The 26,854-nt window shown below is 39.2% G+C and overlaps 1 long non-coding RNA gene across 1 annotated transcript; it reads right to left on the reverse strand.

The window, feature by feature from the left end:
• Positions 1–13,428: 13,428 nt before the first annotated feature.
• On the reverse strand, positions 13,429–24,420 carry LOC118167099. The gene is made up of 3 exons (XR_004750939.1): positions 24,297–24,420; positions 16,084–16,178; positions 13,429–15,716 (listed from the first exon to the last, which is right to left on the reverse strand). It is a non-coding gene; the product is annotated as an uncharacterized LOC118167099 (long non-coding RNA).
• Between the last annotated feature and the right edge of the window lie 2,434 nt (positions 24,421–26,854).

The following is a 26,854-nucleotide window of genomic DNA, read 5'->3' on the forward strand; positions in this document are numbered from 1 at the left end:
ATTACCAGTCCACCTCACTGTCCACTCATCTAGGCCACACTTCCTGAGCTTGTCTATGAGGATGTTATGGGAGACTGTATCAAAAGCCTTGCTGAAGTCAAGGTAGACCACATCCACCACTCTCCCCTCATCTACCCAGCTATTCATCTCATCATAGAAGGATATCGTGGTCAAACATGACTTCCCCTTGGTGAATCCATGCTGACTATTCCTGATCACCTTCTTATCCTCTGCATTCTTGCAGATGACCTCCAGGATGAGCTGTTCCATCACCTTTCCAGGGATGGAGGTGAGGCTGACTGGTCTGTAGTTGCTTCTTCTTGCCCTTTTTGAAGTCTGGTGTGATATTGGCTCTCTTCCAGTCCTCAGGCACCTCTCCTGTTCACCAAAATGTACTACTAGGATTTCTAAGATATGTTCTATCCAGTAAGATAACTTATGAATGGATTTTTTTGCAAGATGCCCACCAAGCTCTAGGTGGGTTTGTTCATCCTGTTCAGGTTTAGGGAGAGCTTTATTGCTCTCTATCCATAGGTGATTACAGGGAGGACAGAGCCACAGTATCCTCAGAGGGACACAGTGGAAGGATGCAGGGCAATGAACACAAGTCATGGGAAGGAAAATGTGAATTAGATACAAGGGCAAATTTTTTTTAATGAGTAATATTAAACGCTGGTGCACGTTGTCCAGAGAGATGGTCTCTTCTGGATATGGACACAGCCAACCTGGTCTAACTGCAAACACAGACCTGCTTGGAGCAAGGGATCAAACCAGATGACCAGGAACCTCACAGTTTAACTTATTCTATAATGCCATGAAAACTATGTAACCTAGAGATATGTAGAGCCGTTTACATAAAAGCAGCAATTTTTAGAGGAGACCATAAAAGCAGGAATATATCAGAACTAAATGACTGAGTTTAAAAGACACTAAGAAACATCCATATTCATATCTCTAACAGTATTTAAACAAAAGGGATTCTGAATGATTTACAAGTGAAGCACATATCTGAAGAAGAACATGTAAAGTAAGAAAATAGTTCAAACGCAGACTATCTCTGATTTCTCTGGAACATAAAGTACAAGCAGAATTCCCAGCTGGTTAAGGTAACAAACATTGGGGTGGAGAGAAACAGTAATTATACATTAGCTCAGTTAAACTAATTCATGTGGGACTACATCACAAGAATTGATTAAATAAATGTAAGTTTATGAAATGATGGAGGAACTAGTAAACATATAATCATCATAAACCCATCTTTGTGATATTTAACCTGGATCTGTATATGCTACAGTAAAAATTAAGAGACTTCAGAACAGATTAAATCTGTTCAACCTACATACAATCTACAATTTATTTCCAATTGCAATTAAACTGGCAGTAAAATCAGCAGAAATTGAGTGTAAACATCAACTGTGAACAGAAGGCAGCCCCTAGAAACTTCCTGGAAAAGTGAAGTAATGATAACTCTGGGGGACAGAACATAGTTTAATTACATAGAAAGACAAATTAAGTCAATAGAATTGAGGTGTTTGATTGTACTGAAAGAGAAATAACTTGGATGTTAAAATAAAAGATAAAGAGATTCTGCTCCAAACCTTTAATCGATGTAAATCCTACTACTCTATCAAAGTCATGGCTAGGTAGATCATGGCTAGGGATCCAAAGTTTGAAAAGATGCAAGGTACAGTTCATAGTCCCGTCTTCATACTGAATAATGTTTTATTCCTCAGACAATCTTTGTCATTCTGACAAATTACCTGTAAAGCAAAATAATATTCAGAGAAAGGGTACAAGAGCTGAGACTTCAATATTTAGAAGAAATTATCAAAAGTGAGCAAACCTGATACATCCTGATAGCCTGAGTGCTGCAACTCTGTATGTCTAGGATCTAAATAATCTAAAATATATACTGTATATTTTCAAACACTGATAACTTATTTCTTTCACCTGGAAGGACAAACACATGTTCATTTATCTTTGCTAAATGTTCTATTTTAGTAATTTAAATCAAAGCATATTGACATAAATGGGTACTTTTGGGATGAGAAAGACACATTACCACAAAAAATGTTCTTATGTATATTGTCTATGTCATCATATTTAACTTACAGAACTCACCCTCTGAGAATGGTTTGAGTCATTTATTTCAGAGTATATTGATATAAAAATCCAGTGACTCCATCAGGTTCTGTAGGTTAATAATGAGGGTATCAACCAGCCTGAGTATTCAAGGTGATGTTTGCTATCTGCTCCATGATTTCTCCCCTGTGATACTGAGTAAATAACAGACCTGTATTTGTTGAGGACCCTACACAAAGTTTTTTTAATTATGTTCTTAATCTGATCATAGATTCAATCTTTGGCTATGTAATTTAGGGTTTAGCAACAGCAATGTCGTTTTAAAAGACCTCACACATCCTGATTCCGCATCATTGCGTAACAGAGAATATATCACATTGATAAAGATGTCTCAGCAGTCATTTATCCTCATGACTTAAGCAAAATAAATATACATTTAATTAGGAACTGAATTTCAATCTTTGAAGTATGTCACTCCATGATCTGGGCTTCTTTTTCCACCTGCTGTATTTTGTTCATTTAGCCCAGACTGAACCAACATGTCACCTGCAAGCAAAATTAATCCTCGGTGACTTTTCCATGTTACCCAAAATTACTTCATTTCCTGAGAAAAAAAAAAAAAAAAAAAAAGCTTTTCTTTGTTATGCAGGACCAGTGCAAACCAAGCTCCTGCCTCATCCAAAGCAAAGGTAAGGCAGAGGGGCAAATTTTGCTCATGTAGAATTTGGTTACAGTGGTCACTGTGTCTCAGGGTTGGGAAAGAGCATCCCAGTTGACCTGCCTCCAGCTTTCTGTCTTGCAAGACAGCACCTGTATTTTATTATTCAGTGACACTGTGCTATGGTTGTTACTACATTTCTTCTCATAGGTTGCTGTGATTGAAATTCCTACTCTGTGTATTTTCTGCCAATATCTAACGTGTTTACTTAGGGAAAAAAAAAAAAGAAAAAAGAAAAAAGAAAAAAAAAGGCTTCCATGGGTACGAATCCTCCCACTCTGAGCACAACAATTTCAATGATTTACTTTTCTAGTTAGATCTTCTTTTTCCCTGTATTACTCAGGTAAATGTCAAGCAGCAGTCTTGGCCTGCATACAACAGATAATGCATGTTGACTCTGCTTCTAACAAATTAATGATGTATCTTTGGTAAGAAACCATTTTCTGAATATTCATTTTCTCAGAGGGATTGGATTCTTTCTGCTGATTTCAGCAGTCTTTGTTCTCAAGCACCAACCACAGTTATAATCTACTAAACATGACATCTTGAAGCAAAGGTTTGACTGATTCTAACAGAGTTCTGGCAACACCCAATTGACTAAAAGAAACTCAGGAAGATAAGTGAGATAAAAAAACATTTGAGACATTAGTAACTTAGGACCCTAGCATGGTTGTTGCCAATGGAGAGAAATAACACATCCAAATAGCTATAGAAAAAATGAGGCGTGGGAGGGAGGGAGAACTTAACAAGTGATAATTAACTTAGTGAACTATATCACGAACAGAATTGTAATTTTGTAACAGATCTGAAGTGTGTATGTGGGGGGGGGGGGGGGGGGGGAGGTAACTTGTAAAATCTTCATAATGAGCATTTTAACACAGGGTCCCCAAAGTACGAACTGCATCAAGGGCAAGTCTCACTGAGCAAAATCTTACTGACACCTTGTTATCTCCTAAATTGAGATGACAAGCTGTCTGTTCCAGGGAGGACAGCAAGCCATGAGCTGATGAAACTTGGGAAATATACTCATATATGAGTACAGCCACCAGCTTCTAATCTCTGCTATTATCTCTGCCGTATAACCCTTGGACTTACACAGCCTGCCCTAATTCACAGCCTGATGAAACGCCACATTTAATGCTTCTTTTACCGTTGATTTTCAGGTTTTTATAGTATCTCAAAAGTGTATTATGTTATTTATTTAAGTGAAGAGATATTATGGGGTCTTGCAACATATATACATGTTTTAAAGAATTTTCCAAACCACTTATATAGGTAACTGCCATCTCTGCTAATAAGCATGAAGCTTTTCAGTCTCTTAAGACCTGAAGATTTCTTCAGAAACTGGACTATATGCTTGCTAAGGTCATTTAACACAACTCATAGTTAACAAAGTTTAAGGAATTAAGCCTTAAATGGGCTGCATAATATATATGCAACAGTACTATGATGTTGGACATTACCACCTCTTGGTGATAAGTCTTTTTGGCCGGTTGGTCAGTGCCATTTTAAGTTGTTTTACATATTCAGAAACCTGAAAAAACAATCCAAACAGGACACATTTTGAAAATTATAGATTAATCGAATGGTGTTGGGCTGGAAGAGACCGTAAAGATCACCCAGTTCCAGCCACCCTGCAATGGGCAAGGAGAAAGGGAGAGTGAACAAGTAGGAAAAAGTATCTTCCCCTTTCCCCTCCACAGATTGGCTCCCTGATGAGAAAAGGCAATAGGTGCTTTTATTAACTATTAACTATTGTTAATAGTTATGGTTAGATATGGTTTCCAAAGTATAGAGTCGACGACAGTGCTGAATACAAATACAATGTTAGGGTCATGGCCAGAAATTTCATCATATCATAAGCCATTGTTGCACCGCACAGTACCATAACAATCTTAAACCAGGGCCCAGAAAGGATAAACAGCATGACAGGGAGCACATACAGAAATTAATGTGCTATAAAACTCAATTTGGAAAACAGGCACAGCAGACTTGAGCAATCAACTATTGCTCAGACTAGCAACTATTAAGCAGGTCTAATACTTATACCAATTTTAGTTTAACACACTCTGGTCAGATCTGTCATTATCTCAACCCTTCCTGCCCCACGCTGGGGCAATGGGCAGGGACACCTCCCACTAGACCAGGTTGCTCAAAGCCCCATCCAGCCTGGCCTTGAACACTTCCAGGGATGAGGCATCCACAGCTTCTCTGGGCAACCCATTCCACTGCCTCACCACCCTCACAGGAAAGAACTTCTTCCTTATAGTTAATCTAAATCCTTTTAGTTTAAAACCATTACTCCTTGTCCTATCACTACACCTCCACAAAGAGTGCCTCCCCAGCTTTCTTGTAGGCTCCCTTTATGTATTGGAAGGGTACTATAAGGTCTCCTTGGAGCCTTCTCTTCTCTTCTCTTCCCCAACTCCCTAAGCCTGTCTTCATAGGAGAGGTGTTCCAGCCCTCTTTCAGCAAAGCTTTCAATGCTTTCTTACAGTATACTTCTGGACAAAATGTCCAGCATACACCTAGATAAATAATAACATGGTGGGTAAGCAATTGGCAGATGACTTGGTCTCAAAGAGTTATAGTAAATAAGGTTGCAACAGGCTGGTGGCTAGTCACTAGTGGGGTTTGGATGCAGGACTTGAAGGAATACTAAGTTTGCAGATGACACTAATTTGGGAGGAGATGTTGACTCCTTCAAGGGTAGAGGGGCCTTGCGAAGAGATCTTGACAAATTAGAGGGCTGGGCAATCACCAACTGTATGAATTTTAACAAAAACAAGGGCCAGGTTCTGCACCTGGGAATGGGCAGCCCTGGCTACACATACAGACTGAGGGATGAAAGGTTGGAGAGCAGCCCCACAAAAAGGGATCTGGAGGTTTTGGTTGACAGCAGGTTGAATATGAGCCAGCAGTGTGCCCTGGCAGCCAGGAGGGCCAGCCATACCCTGAGCTACCTTAGGCACAGCACTGCCAGCCTGAGGGAAGGGATTGTCCAGCTCTGCTCTGTGCTGGTGCGGCCTCACCTGAAGTACTGTGTGTGTGGTTTTGGGCACCACAGCATAAGAAGGACATAGAACTGTTAGAGAGTGTCCAAAGAGGGATACAAAAGTGGTGAAGGGTCTGGAGGGGAAGGCATATGAAGAATGGCTGAGGTCCCTTGGTTTGTTCAGCCCAGAGCACAGCAGGCTGAGGGGAGGCCTCATGGCGGCCTGCAGCTCCCTCATGAGGGGGGCGGAGGGGCAGGTGCTGAGCTCTGCTCTCTGGGGACAGCGACAGGACCCGAGGGAACAGCATGGAGCTGGGACAGGGGAGGGTCAGGCTGGGGGTTAGGAAAAGTTTCTGCACCCAGAGGTGGTCAGGCACTGGAACAGGCTCCCCAGGAAACTGGTGTCCTGGCTTCAGCTAGGAAACCAGAACAGTGGTCACTGCACCAGGCCTGCCACAGTTCAAGATGCATTTGGACAATGCTGTCAGACACATGGTCTGATTTTGGGGTGGTCCTGTGCAAAGATAGGAGTTGGACTCGATGATCGTTGTGGGTTCCTTCCAACTCAAGATATTCTATGATTCTGTGACTACCTTTGTGGCCCTCCTCTGTGCCTCTACTTCCAACAGGTCCACATCTTTCTTGTGCTGGGGGCTCCATAGCTGAACACAGTAATCCAGGTAGGGTTTCACAAGAATGGAGCAGAGGGGAAAAATCATCACCTTGACCTGCTGGCCACATTTCTTTTGATGCAGGCCAAGATACAATTGGTTTTCTGGGCTGCAAGCACACACTACCAGCTCACATCTACCTGGTAGCTTTCATCCACACTCAAGTCCTTGTTCTTGTGGCCGCTATCAATCAAACAGTCTGTCTATGTGTTTGGGATTGCCTCAGCGGAGGTGCAGCACTTTGCACTTGGCTTTGTTGAATTTCATGTTCACAACATGGGCCTGCCCATCAAGGTCCTTTCCCTCTGAAAATAAGGACATATATTCATAGTAGGCCTAATCCTGCAAATCTTTTTATAGCTGCTGTGTCCCATGGCAATTTCAAGCAGAAACTCAGCCTGGGCATATGTAAGGCTGAGTCCTCTTCAGCGAACTAGCCTATAACTCAAAAGTCCATGCCCATTCCCTGGGGATTGCCACTGCAAATTATTGTCTCCTAGTATAAGGATGTCTGGTAAACCAAATTATATTGAAGTAGTTCAGGGAATTGGACCCATTAGTTACTAGACCACAGATTCTAACCCCAACAAGGATTCAGCAGAACCATGAAAGAATGAATCTTTGTCTTAAAACTTCATCTTGAAAGCTGGTTGTGACTACAGTTGTTTACAAAAGCAAACCTTCAAAGACAAATACTTCATGTTTTTTTAATCCCTTTCAGAAACAATTTATGATTTTGATTTCTATTTCAAATGCTTCAGGACGCTCATTATGAAAAGAAATATAGCTCAGCAGGATCCTCACACAATATGTTGATTACAATTCTATGGTATTTATTTAAGACAGGGAGAAATGTCCCTGGCATAATGCCAGTATATTTCACCACTGTCTACAATCAGCGCAGAGTCTACAGTAGTGCAGAGGTTAAAAAGCCTGGATTTGGGGTACACTTACTTGCTGCTTTAATTATTGAGAAGAAGACAGTTGGTCACTAGAGGCTGATAACATTCCTACTGTTAAATGCCTTTTTATCTCCCAGGGTAATGAGAGATTTTACTTTTTATATAAATAATTATCCCTATATATTGCTACATTCATATTACATGTGAATGTATTTGGAAGCATTCATATTTATAATTAACAATAATCAGAAATAAAAAGAAGCATATGAAAACCCACATGTATTACTATATCAAGATTGTCTTCTTAAAAGTGCATGCCTTTACTTATGAAATTATTCATATAAAAGCTTATAATAAGAGAATATAATATTTAATTTTTAGCACATGATCAGCAAATTACAGGCTTTATTTTGGTACCTTTTTACATGCTTTTTGTTCTGGCTGATACAATATATGTCTTGCATCAAGTAACTGAATTTTTTCAGCACTATTATTTACAGCTTTCTGTTGGTAATCTGGTAATTGAATAGTCTGTGCATGAATAAACTGTTGTGGCTATTCCTCACTTCTGTTGTTTGTTTGTTTGTTTGTTTGGGGGGGAAGGTGCTTTTTTAATGATCTCTGATGTGTAGAAATTTGTGAAGTTTTACTGGGAAATTTAATTTAGATATTTGCAAACCTCATTTTGTATGGAAAGTATCTGTTGACAATATTTTTATTTTTAATATTTATAAAATAATTTCGGAGATAACCTGAGTGAGGTTTCAGAAAGATTCCAGATTTCAGAATGTCATTCTATAAAGTTAAAGCATGTTGAATTTTGGTAGATTGATGTGAATCTGATTTTCAGAAAAAAATGAGTCCCAGATTATACCAGTCCAAGTTAAAAGCAAATAAGACTTTTCTTTTCTAAAATAATAATAATAACAATAAATAATAATAATAATAAATGTTATGCAGGTGTGTATTGCTAAATGAACATGCATAAATACCTCTTAAAAGCTCAAGAATAAAAATAAATATGATAAATTGAACTAATTCTGCTAGATAATGTGCAACATGGACTTGCATTGATGTTAACAGCAGAAAAAATGTTTTAGCATCAAACACCACCAGGTCTTTTTCTTATTTCAGATAGCACCATCGTTAATAGCTGTCATGTCACAAGTGAAGTGAGTGAATGAATGCATGTACATCTGTGAAAATGTGCAATAATAAAGATCTAATAATTCTGTATGTGCTTACATACACAAGGTAAATCTCACTACCTTTGCTTGAAAGTCTGCATGTCTCTGAACATTTTTGTTTTTGAAGCCTCATAGACTCTTTACCTTTCTTCATTTCTCACTCTCTCTCTAGGGTGAAGGACACAAGGGCATGCATATTGCTGACAGGAAAAACCTTGGTTAATGAAAATAAGCTGAGCTAAAGATTCTAGAAGAAGCATACCTCAACATTGAAATGATATGTATTTGCTTTCTGTGCATTTTAGCACCAAACGGATGAAACACTGGTGCCAGCAACTGGAGTGTAGATAAGGAACAGATCAAGGGCTTTTCATGTGGAAAGATTGCATTAGCCTAGGGAACAATAGTCTCCAGATACTGCTGAGCCACAGTGTAAAGAGGAAATATAATTTAAACACGTGAGAGTGGGTATATATTACCCACTGACCTACTGCCATGGTTCTATTTCTTAACCTTTAAAGAGTGTGGTGGTTTAACCTGGCAGGCAGCTAAGCATCTCACAGCTGTTGGCCCACTACCCCACAGTGGGATGGGGGAGAGAATCAGAAAAAAGACTAAAATCTGTGGATAGAGGTAAAGACAGTTTAACAGGACAGAAAAGGAAGGGAAATTAAAAATATTGATAAAGGAATATACAAAGCAAGTGATAAACAATGCAATTTTTGACCACCCGCCAACCATTGCCTAGCCAATACCTGGGCAGTGGCAGCCCCTCAGCCAACTCCCAGTTTTATTGCTGAGCATGACACCATATGGTATGAGATATTCCCTCCCTTTGGCTAGTTGGGTCAGCTGCCCTAGCTATGTCACCTCCCAGCTTCATGTGCCCTCCTTGCTGGCGGAGCACTATGAGAGGCTGAAAAATCCTTGACTTAGTGTAATCACTGCTCAGCAACAAACAAAGCATCAGTGTTTTATCAGTGTTATTCTCATCCTAAATCCAAAACACAGCACAATTCCAGCTCCTAGGAAGAACATTAACTCTATCCCAGCTGAATCTTGGACAAAGAGGAATATCTATTTGTTGGAGGACAAAGGAATGGTGCAGGTGTAGAAGAGAATGTGACATATCTCAACCTACAATAACATATGGCTTGTGTTTATGGAACATTTTTACACAAATGAATACATATGTATATAAAATCTTTCTTTATTAATTTTGTTTTCTTTCATGAAAATCATTTAAAAAAAAAAAAAATGAAAACAAAGCCCCAATGTTTCCATGCTAGTGTTTTAAAAGACTATTTCTCACAACAGAGTTTTATAAGACATATTAGTGACTGCAGACATCCTTTATTCAGCATTATCTCTTATCATCACTATGAGTTTTGCCTTTCACTGTAGTACTTAGGGCTCATCCCATTTTCAAGCAGACTAGAAAGATTGCATTTGTCTCTATGACCCAGTCCCATATTTCTACAGAGATCCTCCATCACAGGCTAACAACCAGCAGGGGCAGCCTAGCTCAGCAGTGTTCTGTGAATGCCTGAAAAATTTCACATGGCAGTTCAGATCACTTTAAATGCATCCTGAGATTATTCTAGGTTTATCTATAAGTATACAGGGGGTGAGGGTGAAGGATTGGGAAGCTTCCTTGTAGGGGAACCCCATGAGGAGACCTAGCTGAAGGAGGAGATTTTCTCCAACAAAGCAGCCAGAGACTCCAAACTCACCACAGTCCGAGCAGAAATGCATACCTTTAAATCAGGATCTGTTAAGCTTGGTGTTATAACAGACCAAAGTCTTAAAAAGAATCCAAGACAAAGTTTATGACACTATTATATTGGGTGGGTTATAGATAATTTATTATAGATATCTCTGCATAAAGTGGGTGAGTGTGCCATCATTCTCTCTTTTCAATTATATTCAGAGTTGATAACACTAGCACATCATGTGAGGATTTTTAAGGAAATAGCAGTTATAAAAATAACAAAGGGCATTAACCTGGAAATTTTGACATTGATAGGCCTACTTACGTGACTAAGTATTGGGTACAGAAATGATATTTCAGTTAATATTTAAATCATTAGCAACTCTTAAAACAAGAGTTCATGTTACTGAATATCATTTATCTTATCTAAGGCAAATTTGCTTTTTGTTCTCCACATTATCCTGTAATGACCCCTTTGAGATGATCTTCTTTCAGTACCATCTGCTACCACAACAAGCTAGTATATACATATATAATTTTTCAAATCTTCATATGCAGTTAATACTTTCACTTGGTAAAGTAATATAATCCACAGACAGGACTGGCCATATTCAGAGAAGAGAAAACCTATAACCTCATTAATTTAATATTGCGTATTTAAACATTGGTTAGTAGTAAACTAACAACTACTTTATGTCTTATGTGATACTTAAAATAAGCAATTTAAATATTTACTATTCTAAAACGTTATCTAGGATACTGTATCTATCCTACAAAAGCTAAAAACCCTCCTAGTCCCCCTACAATTAAAAATATCATCTAAATAATATTTTCATGTACTACTATTTCCTGTACCTAATAATTTTGCCACTTTTCAAATTACTGGTTTCAAGGCATGGAAATGACTGACTTCCCAATAGGAGGTATTATTAAGCACAATCAAAGATAGGAGAACATGACCTGAGGAGCATGTGTACCTAAAAGTTGATCTCATTCCTACTGAACAGTTTCATAAAATGCCAGGGAAGCAGGATGACTTCTTTGACTGTATTTGCTTCTTTCAAAGATGCAGACAAAGCAGAGAAATTCCATTCAGGTATACCCATTTTACATAAGCCAGCTTTTTGTTTCACTGTGTACTTCATATGCCATGGAGATTACAAAGCTTCTCTGTGGAATTAAAAATGTTTAAGGACAAAAACAATTTTCAAACAGACAAATTTTAAAAGTAACACTTCCAATGCAATTAATAGAGCTTTGAATTAACATCAGGTTATTTTCCTCTTTGGACCAAATTATAGCCTGAAATATTTACTCTTTTCTGCAATTTCCCTAAAGTACATTTACAAATGGACATATAATATTTAGATTTTTAACAGGGCAGCCATGTCAGGTGCCCTTCATTATGTCAGGCCTGATCTTACATAGACCAAGATGCTCTATTATGATGATGATGCTCCAAGAGACACAGTTTCTATCAGATTATTTTCTCAAAGATATTCAGAAGACTGCAAGCCATCATCTCCATTTCTCTCTTTGTTCTGTTAATCCAGACATTCCAAAATTAACACAGAGGGCAAAACATAAAGATAATAAACCTTGAAACAGTGGAAAAAAAAAAAAAAAAAAAAAAAAAAAGGATGGGCAGGACTTCCCTTTCCAGAAACAATCAGTTAGATGGAGCTACATGTGAAACCAACATGGAGATACCAAGGTATGATGCAGCAGCAGTAAAAAGGTGAGTACTAGTCCAGGTCTCCAGCCCCGGTCTCCAGCCCCGTGACCAAAGTGCTTGGAAAAGAAACTACAACATGTATAGCTCTGAGGGAGTGAGAGCTAGGGTCTGCCCCAGTGAGGATGAGCTTACTGTTTAAATGCTTCTCTAAACTGTAGCCTTGATGAACTTCAGTGAAGATAAGCTAAAATGGGAAAGGAAATTGAGGGGGTAATATCCAAAAAAAAAGCATTTTTATCCCTGATCTTCCTCCACAGAGAAGGAGTAAACAATCCAAATTTCTCAATTTATTGAAATCATTGATCTTGGCTGTAATGTTTATCACTGCTTTTAATCTGCCTCAAACTCTTTTTCTGACCCAAATAGTACAAGCTGTAGTGGGTTTACATGGCAAGGTTTTGGTAGCAGGGGGCCATAGGGGTGGCTTCTGTGAGAAGGATCTAGAATCTGCCCCATGTTTGGTAAGGGCCCCACTGCTGACCAGAACTGAGCCAATAAGTTATGTTGTTTGCGCCTCTCTGTGAGAGCATATTTAAGACAGGGGAAAAAAATACTGCACCACACAGCAGCTGGGAGAGTGAGAGGAGTGAGAAACAGCCTTGCAGGCGCTAAGGTCAGTGAAGAAGGAGGGGGAGAAGTGCTCCAGGAGCAGAAGTCCCCTGCGGCCTGTGGTGAGGACCATGGTGAAGCAGGCTGTCCCCCTGCAGCCCCTGGAGTACTATGGTGGAGCAGGGTTCCATGCTGCAGCCCGTGGAGGAGACCATGGTGGAGCAGGTGGACCTGCACCGATGGAGACTGTGGCCTGTGGAAGACCCCTGCCGGAGCAGATTCCGGGCTGGACCTGCAGCCTGTGGAGAGGAGACCACGCAGGAGCAGGTGACCTGGCAGGAGCTGCTGCCCATGGGGGACCCAGGCTGGAACAGTTTGCTCCCGAGGGATGGACCCCGTGGTACGGACCCGTATCTGGAGCAGTTCTTGAAGAGCTGCTGCCCGTGGGAAACCAACGCCGGATCAGTTCAGCAAGGACTGCATCCCGTGGAAGGACCCCATAGCACAGGGGACGAGAGTGACCAAGAAGGAGCAGCGGTGAAGAAGTGCTATAGACTGACCATAACCCCCATTCCCCTGTTCCCCTGCCTGGGGGGAGGAGGTGGAAGAGGGTGGATGGAGGGGGGAAGGTGCTTTTGGTTTCTCTCCTTTGTTTCTCACTTCTCTAGCTTGTTAGTAATAGGTAATAAATCTTACTATCTCTGTATGCTGACTCTGTTTTGCCCATCACAATAATTACTGTGCAATCTCCTTGTCCTTATCTCAACCCTTGAGCCCCTTTCATCGTATTTTCTCCCCACTCCTCTTTAAGGAGGGGAAGTGAGAGAGCGGTTGTGGTGGAGCTCGGCCACCCACCCGAGTAAAACCACCACACAAGCATATCATCAGCCAGCAGTATGTAGTCTCTTCTTCCTCCCTGCATGTACCAGAGTGTAGAAAGGGACTGAGGACGCTGTGCCATGTCTCTGCCTTTCTATGAAAGCTCAGAGGTGGTATAGCACAAGTGTGTGACCTTCCTTCCTTTCTGCCATTCACTTTGTGTTGGGATAGCTGTTTCACCTGGACCTTTCAGAGGAGAAAATGGAGTGTAGGGACCAGTACAAGTATTGGTCCTTTAGCTTCTCCCTTTTCCAATCTCCAGCACACATGCCAAAGACAATTTAACCTGTGTTGTTCATAGAATTAGCTTATCCACTATTTTTGCTGCTATAATTATCTGCTGTGTTTTCCTCTGCCTCTGATCCTCCTCCTCACCAGATCAAGTACATTGTCTTGTACCATTTGAAATTTCTGGAACACACAACACTAGCATATATTTCACAAAATTATACATTTGCAGTATATGTCCCAGCTTTTTAGCATGGGTGACAATGATGTACTTTAGCTCAATCAGGAACATCAACAGATTGTATTACAATCTGTCACACATTCTCAGGAGGGAGAAACTGGCAACTTGCTACATTGAAGAACAGTAATCAAGCATCTGGAATATTACAGTACAAGTAGATTTTATATGATCTGACTAGTCGACGCAATTTATAATAATGACTTTTTAAAAATGAGCTTGCCAACAAGAGGTCTCTGTAATAAGCATGTGTTCATATTGACACCAGAATATTTAATGCATATGTCTCTCTGATCAATAGTATCTCTCATCTTCTTTAATAATGGCACTATTCTAAATTATTTGCACCCAAAATAGATGCACATAAAAGACATTAAAATAAATAATAATAATTAAAAAAAAAGCTCTTGGTGCTAATCAAAAGTAATACCTCTTTTTATAGGTTCCTAATATTCAGGAAGAACTTCAAGAATGCTCAGTAAGCAAAACATTTAAGTCATTTTCTGCACCATTGGCAAGTAAAACACAATAACTGCTTTCTCTCATGTGAGTAAAATGATATATTGAACAATGTGACAAAAATAGAAAGGCTGTCAAAAAGTAATCTAAAGGGGGAAAAAATGTCCTCTGTTCTCTATCACTCTGATCTTGGACCATCACAGCAGTTCCTTTTGTTCAAAGAAAGCCAATAGGAAAATAATTAAAGAAATTGTGAATATGATGCTTAATTCCTGAAAGCAGAAGTTTTTAATGCTCTAACTGAGATAAAAAGCTCAATATAGTACTCTATGGTGACAGGGATCCCAGGGAAGGGAAAAAAAAAAAAAAAAAAAAAACTTTGCTAAACTGAGCTTGTATCTGTCAATCAATACCACACAAGAAAGCAAGGAGATAGCTAAACAGGATGCTACAATGTTCTTTCAAAACCCAAAACACAAGAGAGGAGAAATCAAACTCAAAATACCCTATAAAATTAGTTGTATATGTAGTTATGCACCATTACAATTATTCAAACAAACTTAAAATTATTCCTATCTTCCAATTCCGAAAATATGTATGCAAAATGGAGACCTACAACAAATTTTAGACCAGTCTTGGAGCATATAGCTTATGATAAGGTTTATGGTTAAAAATTAAGGTCTAAGACACTTTAAACCTACAAAACTTATGAAATATGTGGTGAGATGTATGAAATATATAGTAAGTATAATTTCAACTTATTGCTAGAATTAAAGCCAGCATATCTTAATACAGATTTGCAAAGCCTTGAAGCCATGGTTTGACCCAATTCACACAACCTGTACTGCCTGTACAACTAGGATCAGTGAGAAAGGGAACCGCAGAAATTCCTTTTTAAATGAAGGAACCAGAACAGTCATACATTGTTCTTGCTTCTCATCCTCCTTTTCCTTCTTCTTGATCCCAAAATAACTTCTCCAGACAGGCAGCTGACCATCAGGATCTATGCTGGGCTATATTAGGTACAGGACAGAGATGCTATTCCTCTCCTTCCCCTCTGGTTCAATAAGTGATATGAAGTTTCCCATCACTTCTGTTGGTTGTACGTGGCTGAATGAGAGAATTTAGCATAAGATTTCCTTGTGACCACACTGGGGAGTGGCAAAACTGGTAATAGACATCCATGCACACATGCACACTACAAGATTACAGGTTTTGTTGGGTCCCAAGGTCAAGAAAACCATAATCTGCAAAGAAATCATCACGATTGCTGGCTCTAACCCATTCACAACTCACTACTGTGGTTCTCTGACCAAGAACCAGCCTTCCAGAGCCCTTGGAGTTGTCCAGAGTAGATGACTCCTGTTAAAATAAATAAATAAATAAATAGTGAGCAACAGTACATAGATTAAATCTGGGCAGACATTATGCTGAGTTATGCTGAGCAAGCAGCAGATGGAGCAAAGAAGGTCACAGAGCATTTGGGGAGAGTGAACAGTGTAAGGGCTTCAAAGTGACTGGCTGTGGCTCCCAGTATGAAGGTGGACAGTGTAGGTAATTTCCCAAATGCCAAGGGATCAGAATGTGCCTAGAGTGTCGGTGTCTGATGTGAGTACTACAGAGGAGGTTAGCCCCAGGAAGAAGATTGAGTTGCTGAAGTCCTGGCAGGGAGCGACTGCTTTAATATCAAAAGATTGAGTGCTACAGTAGCTCATTTATTTGTTTTTACAGTCTGGAAGTCTCCACAGGGGTAATTCCTTCTCTGCTCCCTTGCCAGGGAGGAAGTCCAGCACAGATGACTCTCTGATAGATGTTTCTTCTCCACTGTTAGGGAAAAGTAGAAGAGTGCCTGTCAAATTGAGACATTCACAGAGGCAAAGCTAACTGTATACATATGTACAGGAGCTCATCAATATCCTAAAAGAACTTTCTTTATGGAGGAAGCCTGAATAGGTTCTTGAACTTTCTTTATGGAGGAAGCCTGAATAGGTTCTTGAAGAGCAGAAAGTCACAGAATACATTAAGATGTAACTCCTCTGTTGAACAGCTTAAACGTGACCAATAGAGCTATGTCAATAAGGATGTACATATGTGAAAATTAGGGTTGTTTGTATTGATTTGGAGGGGGTCTCACAACCATTAATGGCATTCATTGAGTATAGAGGTGTTGTCAGGGCCTGCAGGACACGACAAGGAAGGCTAAAGCCCACCTAGAGATGAGGCTTGCAAAGAGATAAAGGATAATATGAAGGGTTTTTTTAAGTATGTAAACAGCAAAAAAGAAGACTAGGGATAATGTGGGTCCCTTGCTGAACAAGGGGGGTGTCCTGGTCACGGGAGATGCCGAAAAGGTGGAGATACTGAATGCTTTCTTTGCTTCAGTCTTTGCTTCAAGGACTCCCCCCCAGGACTCCTTACCCCTGGTGAGAGGACAAAGGGTCTGGGATATGGAGAGCTCCCCCCTGGCTGATGAGAGGGTGGTTCGGGAGCATCTGAGTGGGCTCAACGCACACAAATCCATGGGTCCCGATGGGATGCATCTGCGTGTGCTAAGGGAGCTGGCAGAGGTGATCACTGAATCGCTCTCTATCATCTTTGAAAGGTCCTGGAGAACAGGTGAGGTGCCTGAAGACTGGAGAATAGCCAATGTCACTCCAGTCTTCAAGAAGGGCAAGAAGGAGGATCTGGGAAACTACAGGCCAGTCAGTCTCACCTCTGTCCCTGGAAAGGTGTTGGAGCAGTTTGTTCTGGATGCCATCTCCAAGCAATTGGAAGAGAAGAAGGTTATGAGGAGTAGTCAGCATGGATTCACCAAGGGGAAGTCATGCTCGACCAACCTCGTAGCCTTCTATGATGGCATCACCAGCAGGGTAGATGGGGAGAGAGCAGTGGATGTCATCTACCCTGACTTCAGCAAGGCTTTTGATACTGTCTCCCATGACATCCTGCTAGAAAAACTGAGAAAGTTTGGGAGAGAGAAGTGGACAGGGTTGAGAACTGGCTGACTGGCCGAGCTCAGAGGGTGGTGATTGGCAGCACAGAGTCCAGCTGGAGAACTGTGACTAGTGGTGTTCCCCAGGGGTCGGTGCTGGGTCCAGTCTTGTTCAACATCTTCATTGATGACCTTGATGAGGGAATAGTGTCTGCCCTTAGCAAGTACGCTGACGACACAAAGCTGGGAGAGTGGCTGACACGCCAGAAGGCTGTGCTGCCATTCAGCGAGACCTGGACCATCTGGAGAGATGGGCAGGAAGAAACCAAATGAGATTTAATAAGAACAAGTGTAGAGTCCAGCACCTGGGAAGGAACAACCGGACGTATCAGTACAGGCTGGGGGATGACCTGCTGGAGAGGAGCTCTGAGGAGAAGGACCTGGGGGTCCTGGTGGACGACAGGTTGACCATGAGCCAGCAGTGTGCCCTGGTGGCCAAGAGGGCTAATGGGATCTTGGCGTGCATTAAAAGGAGCGTGGCCAGCAGGTCAAGGGAGGTGATCCTCCCCCTCTACTCTGCCCTGGTCAGGCCTCACCTGGAGTTCTGTGTCCAGTTCTGGGCTCCCCAGTACAAAAAAGGCAGGGATCTCCTGGAAAGAGTGCAGCGGAGGGCCACATAGATGATACGGGGCCTGGAGCATCTTTCCTATGAGGAAAGGCTGAGAGACCTGGGTCTGTTCAGCCTGGAGAAGACTGAGAGGAGATCTCATCAATGTGTATAAATACCTGAGGGGTGGGAGACAGAAGGATGTAGCCAACCTCTTCTCAGTGGTTTGTGGGGATAGGACAAGGGGCAACGGCCGCAAGATAGAACACAGGAAGTTCCGCACCGACATGTGAAAGAACTTCTTCACGGTGAGGGTGACGGAAAACTGGAACAGGCTGCCTAGAGAGGTTGTGGAGTCTCCTTCTCTGGAGATATTCAAGGCCCATCTGGATGCCTACCTGGGCAGCCTGCTCTGAGGAACCTGCTTTGGCAGGGGGGTTGGACCCGATGATCTCTAGAGGTCCCTTCCAACCCCTACAATTCTGTGATTCTGTGATTCTGTTGCTCACTGTACTGGAACCAACTTAAAATATTCTATCATACCTCAAAATTTAAATAAATATCCCAAGCTATTTTATTAGAGTTTAGAGGGAAAGAAAACACAATGCATAAACATAAATTCAATTAATTTCCTGGTTAGTTCTTTAAAATTCTTTTAGTAAATATCCTCTAAAATATTTTATGTATACAATGAATTCTTCATAAAATAAAATTTGACTGCAGCATAGTGTTATTGTTATTAAATATTTGCAAAGAAGTGGGAAGCTACTGTTTTAATGTAGAGGCTGGTAAAGTGTGAATATGAAAGACTCAGCTCTATGAATATGTTTTTTATGAGCTTTTATGGGAGGGGTGTGAAAACTTTCTGAAAGAGTATTGTTTAAGTAATCAGCCAAGGCATTTTATCTTTTGGTCATTTTGTGATATATTACTTGATACAGAAGCAAAACAAAAGGCAGATTTGTTAATATCTATTATATTGTGGTGTTTTTTTTTCAAATTACTTTAGAAATGTGCACTAAATGTTGGATATCACAACAGTTTTTCCATTGTGTTTGAGGGTGCAGTAAAACAGTAATAAAAGCTCTTTATTTACACAGTAACTCAACAGTCCTGCTTACACAGGACATTTTCATCCTATTCCATTTTTAACAGTTGCAAACACAATGCTGATTTTGCAGCTGATATAGCAAAGGACAAGTCATGTTCAGCACCGTGTCAGCTAGCTGCACTTAAACTCATTGAGAATACAGCTTCAATCTAAGTGCATGATATGATTACTACCAGAACTTGTCCTTTCCTACGCTGACTGCAAAATCACCCCCAGCTCTGTCAGCTAACTTGAGTATTAAATACCACACTTAAGGAGGACAATATTTGCACACTCTCAAGCACCATTTATTTTACTCGGACAGGATTTCCTGTGTAAGGATGACTCACTGGGTTTCAAAAGTGAAGTATATTCTCATTTTTCATGACTAAATTTCAGGTATAGCAAGAAACCATCAGAGCTCCATGGGATATGAACTTGTGATATTTTCTCTTAAATGAATTCTTTCACTTTGGAACATGAATTCTCTGTATTTATTGGGAATCAATTACTACTTTACAGCTCTACTGCATTGCCAATTTCTCCCTCTCCTCTGATCATGTATTCCCACTGATGTAGCTGAGCATGATGTGAGACTGCTCAGTGCTATGCAAGTCCTCGTTGCCTTTAACATTTGTTTTGTCTTCAGCTGTTGCCCTAACACATCATCCTGGGGAGTTTGAGCCAAAATCTGTTCTTGGAGACAGGAGGGTAAACTTAAAGCCACTGTGCTGTGAAACCATTCCCAGCCACCACGTCTCAGCTGGGCATTGCCCTTGCAGCAGCCAGGGTTGGGGGGGCTGAAGGACAGGAACTAGCAATGATTTGCAGGGATGGTTGCTCATCAGCAGTGCACCCAGATAACTTCATTAGTACCTCTGTGAGTCACAGCAGAACTGCTTCAGGATGCCGGAACAGCAGTGGCATTTAGCTGCTGTAATGCCTAAAACATTTAAACAACTGAATAATTTACTGTTGGCTTTTCTGAAACTAAGTCATGGCTTCTTACTAAGAATTAGAGACTATAGCTAGTATCTGGAGCAGAGACTCCCAAACACTTTAACAACAGACCATGGCCTAAAAAATGTTAAGGACTTGCATATACACTTCTCCTATTCTGTATTGAAACTACAGACAATGAGGTTGCTACAGCCAGTGGTTGCATCTGTGGTGAGCAGAGTACACTGACAGTCACTACTAAATCCTACTGGAAATATGAAACAAAGCTTTCCAAGAAATAAAGCGTATTCATATGGAGGTTCTAAAATTAAACTGATAATGAAAACATTCTCTATTAATTACAGATATTAGAATAAATGTAATATAGATATCAAATAGTAATAGCTTTTGTCCTTATTGTAAAACAAGCCTTTAAAAACAGTGTTGGGAATCTTTCAGTTATACATATTTAATCAGAAAACATCTATCCATTTGAATCAGGAAAGAACTGACCTTGGCAAATCTGATGGGAGAACAACATGAATAAAAAAATAAAAAAAATAAAAAAAAATCAGAAACCATCAAAACATTTCATCGTGGTGCTTTGAAATTTTAAAATGACTTTTCCTGACTTAAAAATAAGCTTAGAATATTATAATAAAACACTAGGATTAAAAAAAAATAATAAGAAGAAGAAAAATTAAAAAAAAAAAAAAATAGAGGATAAACATTTAAAGTTTCTAAGTAAAGCATTTCAACTGACTGGAGCTATTTTCATGACTCCTTTTGAAGATTTTTTGGGATTTTGATATTGCATCCCTTTCTTGAAGAGGACACACTTCAGGCTCCAAAAATTGCACAGGAAACAAGCAGATAAACAAAACATCCTTCCTACCCAAAACTAATGAAAATTCATACCTCAGGGAAAAACCTTATAGCTGTGTCTCCTTGGCCTGGTGAAGGACTACTGAAATGCTGTGTGAAGCTCCATTGTACTGCCGTGTTCAGCACAGTCCAGCTTTCCCTGACACACATTGTTCTGCTTCACTGTATAAAGCTCTCCAGCTTCTTTGTTTAAGACTGCTTTACAAAAGCAATTATAAAGAAAGCTATTCTTGTGCTTTGAGTATTCTTCAGTCAATGAAACTTACAATAATATTTTCTTTTTAACGTGGATGCTGAGGAAAAGGCCTAACCTTGCTGCTTTACAGCTCTGGAAACAATTGATCTAGCTATTTCTGAAAGCACGAAGCTAGCTGAAGCGAGCACAAATGTCACGTGGCTTAGAGGTACTATCGACCAGTACATACCCTATCTGCTTCTGTGGTCCCCAGCCTTGTGGTGCTTAACATGCATGGTAAACATCCTTCTGAAGATGGATAAGAATCAAGATTATTAAAAGACAGGCTAACAGAGATAAAAAAGGAAATGGACATTTAAGATGGTCTCTAGGAAAAGGAGACCTATTATCTTCTATCAAAGGGAATACCCTATTTGTATCAAAGGGAATTATGTGCCTAAAAATTATTACTTGTGAGTAGCTAGATACACAGAAGTTTAGATACAGTTTAAATATCTAGTTCCCATGTCTTTCAAAGGTAGTTAAAGATTGTGTAGACTATGATGAGCTGCAGGTTTTGGGTAGACACTAAAACAGGCCTGAGCTGTTTGCCCAAGAGCCAAGGACAAGTGCTGCCTTGATACCATAAGCTCTGCATGGAGCAGTGACTAAACCCATACCAACTTTTTAAGAGAGAGCTCTGGGGTATCCGTTATGTATTCATGAATTTTCCACATTCATCAATACATACACAAAACTGGAAATTTTATTGTATTCACTTGGTGAAGTTGATCCAAAATAATAAATACAGCATATCCAGTAATAATTAGTCTTAAAAAGAACTCTAGAAGGATTTTTCTTGTATCAGAGCTTTTTTTATATACTAAGTTCTGTTTTGTTTTCTGAGATTATCTGGAAAGGTCATTTAATAAATACCCTGTTAGTACAGGAACAAGATGTGGACAATGTCCACAGTCTCTCCTGATCTCTTCCTGAGGAACATTTTAACTAAGACTTTCTTCTTTGATTACAAAGCTTGTGTTTGTAATAGTATGCAGAAGTGTTTTATGGTACATGAGAGGTACAGTGCAGGTAGCATGCAGCACAGATGATACTGTGAACCCTTAAAACTTGCATGATTTCTCAGAATTACAGTGGGGTAGGTCTGATGATGCAGGTGATGATTTCCAGCCCAATGTTCCTGTGTGCTTCTCATTTTATGTTTAATCTGCATCTTCTCCCATCTCACACTTTTGTGGAAGTAATGGCTCCTCAAACAGCACTTTGCTCAATTTTAGGGCTAAACACATCCATGAAGAAGACCTTAATTACAACTGCTGGAGCTGCTTTTTACATAGTTATAGATGTTTGGTTTGTTGTTTTGTTTGGTTTGGTTTGGCTTATGGGTTCTTTTTGTTGCTGCTGGTGGTGGTGTTTTTTTTTTTTTGGTTGTTGTTGTTGTTTGTTTGTTTGTTTTTGTTTATTGTTGTTGTTGTTTTCCCTCCACAGGGCTGTATCTCACAGCCACAGAAATCAAATCAGTAATAGTTGATCCAGGACATTTGAATTTGATTCTCCAAAATGTTGAACAGACTGGGATAATTCCAGCAATTCATATACATACATGGTTAACCTCAAATATGTTCATAAACACAGTCTTCAAAGAAAGCTTTCGTTTTCTTGTGAATATATATTAAGGTTTTAATTTATTTTAGTGAGAGCTGTGTATTCTTGTGAAAGTTCTCTTTTAGCACAATAAAAGCCTGTAATACTTCTGTAAGTGTGGATCTAAAATTTTGGTGATCATACCAAACCAAACACTAATCTGGTGGTTTAATAGAAAAAAATAAAAAAGAAATAAGAAAAAAAAAAAAAGAAAAAACCTTACTTAAACCAGTGAATCTTCATCCTGAAGTTCAAGACCAAATTGGATTCCTGTATCCTGAACTTTATTAAAATATATAGTCTGTATTTTTCAGTTTTTCTGCCTTCTGGGAATGAAAAAAAAAAAAAAAAAATCAATTTAAAATAGTGTTTATATTAAATAAATTTAACCTGTCAATGTGTAAGCCATATTTATCTGCTGCCCCTGCAGCTGTTCCACCTAAATGTTGGCAAAACAGAAAACTAATAGTCAAAATGTATTTTTTTTTAACTCATTTACTAATTTTGTCCTGAGAATCATTTCATTCTGTAACGTCTTCCTTAAGTACAGATGATAATTAATAGTATACTGTCCAATAGAATATTACTTGGTAAGATTTTTGTATAGCACACAGAAGTATAACAAAAAATATGCTGACATTCCAGAGAAGCCTTTGGTGATGTATCACTTCTCCCAGGGCACACATAATCTCTTCCATCCATTAGATTAAAAAATATGTGCTAGCTATACACAAAGAAAGATTCCTCTACATTCTAGAAAGAAAGCTTTGCCAGAGAGGTTTTATTGGATTTCGACCACTTAACCATTAAATTTCTGTGAACTTTGTGCTTCACAGTCTGTTTAAAAGGGTAGGAGATGTTAGTGATGGTCAGAAACCCGTAAAAGATGTATATGCATGGTTAGAGCAAATCTTATGTGTCATGCTAGATTTTTTTTTTGTTTGGTGTATTCCCAAAGACTGTATCATCTTAAGTTTCTACTCTAACTGTATTATTAGCTTGTTACCTATGAAATATCTTTGCAAATAATTCACATCATCCTCAAGGGAACTACTTTAGACAGAAATATGTGGAATATGTAACTACAAGTTTCATGTTCAGCTCAATTATAACATAAAACATCTAAGGGAAAAATAAGTGTAAGCAGCTGTCATAAAAATTAAAATGCTTTTAAAGAGGAAAGTCCTCTGCATAAATGTATGTAGCCCTGGAGAATAAAGCAATCCACCACTTCTAAATGGAATGACAGCAATAGCTGTGTAGATATAGAAATCTCCACTTGTGAATGATTTTTGGTGAGGAACAAAAGATGGCTCGGTACTCGGTAAATTGGTATTAAATGTTAAATGTAACTGTGAAACAATCAAATACAATAAATTTATTTACGCCTTTTTTTTTAATCGTAAGGCAAATCCTTCACAAGCAATAAAATAAGTATCTTAAAAATCCTAAACACAAAGAATTTAAAAGTTAATGGTCCCAATTGCCAAAGAATATACAAACAGTCATATTCTTAGTAAAGTGTGTTTCTGTGGACGTGACTGTGTAATAATAAATAAAAACTACAACCAACTGCCTTGTTTCATGTAGAAAATTAATTTTGTGGTTATTTTTAAACAAGCACAAAAGCTTTGAACAAACTAACTAACCTCAGAAAGCAGCAGTCTTTCATGATATTCTCTCAGATATTCTCTGTTAAGCTTTATATAAAATCTTTCTCATTCTCCTCCTACATGTCTTTTATATAGATGACACATCACTTCACACTTTTGCCTACCCACTTCCCTCCCTCAAAGAAATAAGTAAATAAGTAAATAAATAAATAAGTATCATGTTACAGACCCAGAGAAGTCATCGGCTTTATCATTCATTAAAAGCCAGGTATGTGCTGGTCTGCTACTTTGACCTGACTCTTTTTAGATTTTTCCACAGTATTTATCTCTACATATAAAGTTATTTTCAGTAGATTTATGACTCATTTTAACATAAAAATATATCAAAAGATGTTTAGCTCCACCTTCTCTCTCTTTAGACAAACAATTCAGATTATTTTAGACACAAGGGAAGAGCAGCTCTAAATAATTGTTTGAGCAATCTTTCTCCTGTTGTTTGAGATCCATGTTGGTAGAGGGGTCCCAGTCACATGCATACAAACATATCATAACCCAAGGCTTAGTGTTTGCAGCTGAAAAGCTTCTTTATCTCCTCCTTATGAATCTGAAATCATTACAAACCATTTATTCTCACAAATCGCAGGGAGTAAATGAAAGCAAAAACTTTTCCATCCCATGATCATGTAGAACCATGAGGTAAAATCCTTCTTCCTTCACAGAGTTCTGCAGCTACTGTTGTTCGAAATCTTTTGGTCAACATCCTCAATATAAAGTCTTTGAATTTCATCCACAGATTCAATGCTGGACTGCAAGACCTGCATCAGGTCTCTGTAAGTCAGGTCTTTTTACAGATATTCATGGATTCTTCCCATTTTTTACCTCCACCTCATAGTGTGTGGAACACCAGCCATGTAAAAACTCACTGAAATAATAAGGCCACTGACTAAATAGTGTGGGCTTTGCATTCCCATATGAGCCCTGGATGATATTTCAATCACTGTAAACTCAGAGGCAAAACTGACAGTATCTCTAGACATGTGTTTGTCTACACTGAACCTCCAGATATTCCAAACAATTCATAATTGTGGCTTTACAAATGTGTGGCAGAGCAATGTCTTATTTTTCGGTCATCTAAAAAATTACAGTAGCCAAGAGACTCTAATTCTCTTCTGTTACATGGTTGCATGAAAATTGGCAATCATCAATACCTTGGGCCCATGTGGGGAATTCCTCAAAGCCCTCTTCCATCACCAGACAACCAGCCATAGCCCCTGCAGCTGAGCATCCCTCCCAGCAAGAAGGAAAGCCACTGCTAACGCCACCCTACCCTATCCTGTAGCATGTCTGTCTCTCAAGACCTGCAAAACACCTCACCTCCAGCACCTCCCAAAATAACTGCAAACTTGGAAAGTCATAGAAAGTCAATGCAGAGGATGCATCCAATTAAAATGAAGCAAGAATGTATCTGCCATTAGATCTACTAAAGTCATTGGGGGAAAAAAAAAATGCTTTCAAGCACCTAATTAATCACTTCTCAATTAAAATTGAGATTTTGTGCCTATTATAAATTCTTGCAAACAGTTTGCTGTAGCCTGATAAAAAACTTGTCTGAGTATGGATACTAGATGAATGTGATCTAAACATTCAACATAATAATAATAATAATAATGTCATTCACATTTCAACATTTTGACTTTTTTTTTTTTTATGATTTAATCTTCTTACACTTGGACATACAAAATTCTTATAAAAGCCACAGTTAGCTTGGTGCAGCTTACATTTTGTTCTACCAAATTTGAAGACAATAACCTCGACTACTTCCTGACTATGCCTTAAATTAACATTGTGTTTTTTCCTAAAACTTCCCATAACTTTAAACAGTGGTCAGCTAAGAGGAAGAACCAGGAGCAGTTGTAGTTTGGTAAGCAATGCACTTGTTTTAACAGATTTCAGCTAACTCAGGCTGAGGACGCTAGCTATGAAGTTGTGATTTAGAAATGTGATTTCTCAATTCACACATTAAAAATAAAATATAAATTATTTGTTTTATATGAGAGACAGCTATTTTTTGACTGATATAAAACTGAAAAGCTGTATTTGTTTTTGTGGGAGATTGAGCTTCTGCTAAAGTGACAAATCATATTTGAGATCTGAGATATAAAATCTGGGGAGTGAGAATTAATCCTAAAATAATAATTTCAATTTGCCAAGCAAAATCATCCAAACCAAAGTAAGATTTTCTGCAGGGTAGATGATATTCTGATGTTGTGGATACTATGGTGAAAAAAAATATTACTTAAAATGAACCTGGAAGCAGACAAACAGACATACTCCAACTGAGACTTCAAGAGCAGCTCTGAAGCCACTTGGCCAAACAATAAAAACCAAATTATTATCCACTATTTGAAAGAAGATGCAAGGCAGTAAAGGCAAATAGAAAAAAGCCCCTTAGCTCAAATATCTCTTCATAGGTACAAAGCATGGAACGGCAGCAGATGATGACAATACTAAGAACCTTGCTGCAAAAGATGTGTTAGTTCTCAGTTAGTGTATTGACAGCATGGTGCCAAAAGCAGTTGCGTTAGTTTCAGATA

This window comes from Oxyura jamaicensis, chromosome 4 (assembly GCF_011077185.1).
Source record: "Oxyura jamaicensis isolate SHBP4307 breed ruddy duck chromosome 4, BPBGC_Ojam_1.0, whole genome shotgun sequence".
Classification (NCBI taxonomy): Eukaryota; Metazoa; Chordata; class Aves; order Anseriformes; family Anatidae; genus Oxyura; species Oxyura jamaicensis.